The sequence below is a fragment of the Dama dama genome, chromosome 31 (assembly GCF_033118175.1).
Source record: "Dama dama isolate Ldn47 chromosome 31, ASM3311817v1, whole genome shotgun sequence".
NCBI classification, from domain to species: Eukaryota; Metazoa; Chordata; class Mammalia; order Artiodactyla; family Cervidae; genus Dama; species Dama dama.
In genome coordinates, this window is record NC_083711.1 from 11,443,831 (window position 1) to 11,445,635 (window position 1,805).

At 39.2% G+C, this 1,805-nt stretch overlaps 1 pseudogene; it reads left to right on the forward strand.

The window, feature by feature from the left end:
- Positions 1–1,467: 1,467 nt before the first annotated feature.
- On the forward strand, positions 1,468–1,568 carry LOC133050261 (U6 spliceosomal RNA; annotated as a pseudogene).
- The last annotated feature ends 237 nt before the right edge of the window (positions 1,569–1,805 follow it).

Here is a 1,805-nt window from a genome sequence, read left to right on the forward strand (position 1 = left end):
CTCAACATCACTCATTATTAGAGAAATGCAAATCAAAACCACAATGAGGCACCATTACACGCCAGTCAGGATGGCTGCTATTCAAAAGTCTACAAGCAATAAATGCTGGAGAGGGTGTGGAGAAAAGGGAACCCTCTTACACTGTTGGTGGGAATGCAAACTAGTACAGCCACTATGGAAAACAGTGTGGAGATTTCTTAAAAAACTGGAAATAGAAGTGCCATATGACCCAGCAATCCCACTTCTGGGCATACACACTGAGGAAACCAGATCTGAAAGAGACACGTGCACCCCAATGTTCATTGCAGCACTGTTTATAATAGCCAGGACATGGAAGCAACCTAGATGCCCATCAGCAGATGAATGGATAAGGAAGCTGTGGTACATATACACCATGGAATATTACTCAGCCATTAAAAAGAATTCATTTGAACCAGTCCTAATGAGATGGATGAAGCTGGAGCCCCTTATACAGAGTGAAGGAAGCCAGAAAGATAAAGAACATTACAGCATACTGACACATGTATATGGAATTTAGAAAGGTGATAACAATAACCCTATATGCAGAACAGAAAAAGAGACACAGAAATACAGAACAGACTTTTGAACTTTGTGGGAGAATGTGAGGGTGGGATATTTCAAAAGAACAGCATGTATACTATCTATGGTGAAACAGATCACCAGCCCAGGTGGGATGCACAAGACAAGTGCTCGGGCCTGGTGCACTGGGAAGACCCAGAGGAATCGGGTGGAGAGGGAGTTGGGAGGGGATCGGGATTGGGAATACATGTAAATCCATCGCTGATTCATATCAATGTATGACAAAACCCACTGGAAAAAAAAAATAATAATTAAAAAAAAAAAAATCTGCAATTTTTAACATGTTCCTGGCTATTTTCATCAGCTGAGAAGTGTATCAGATTTGAACTTCTTGTTTTCCAGGTTAACCCATAAAGGATAGAATTATTATAGAATTATTATAATTATTATATAAGTATTCTTGCGACTGGCTTCCCAGTGACTCAAAGGGTAAAGAATCTGCCATAATGCAAGAGACACAGGAGACACAGTTTCATTCTCTGGATTGGGAAGTTTCCCTGGAGAAGGAAATGGCAACCCACTCCAGTATTCTTGCCTGGGAAATGCCATGGACAGAGGAACCTGGCTGGCTACAGTCCATGGGGTTGCAAAGAGTCAGACGTGACTTAGCGACTACGCACACACACATTCTGGTAATTAACCAGGTATGGTACCCCCATCTTTATGGCCAGAGCCAGAGCCACACCCCAGACCACCGTGACGATTGCCTGGTATCAGAGACGAAAGTTTCATTTGTATAGCAGGGAGTTATTTTCCTCAATTTGAGAGTCACCATCTGCACATGGAATTTTATACACTTTCTATATCATATTTCAGAAAACTTGAATAGTAAAGCTTCATAATAATAAAACTTCAAAGCTTCAGCAGCATATATACTAAAAAAAAAAAAAAAAAATGGAATGATACAGAGATTAGCATGGCTCCTGTACAAGCATGACATGCACATTCATGAATCATTCCATATTAAAAAAAATAAAAATAAAAACAAAACTTCCTGAAACACTTGTTTAAATAACTAAGGATAGCGCCTTACAGCATATATTATAAACTGTCTGTCTGGTCTCCAATAATCCTGTCACATGTCCTTAATTTTAGAGACTCCTTTGTAATTTGGAGATTTTCTCACTCAGTTTTAAAGTCCATACTCAGGTTCTCTGAAATGTTGTCAATTTTAAGCCCTTTGGCTCAATTTTAATAAATTTTTT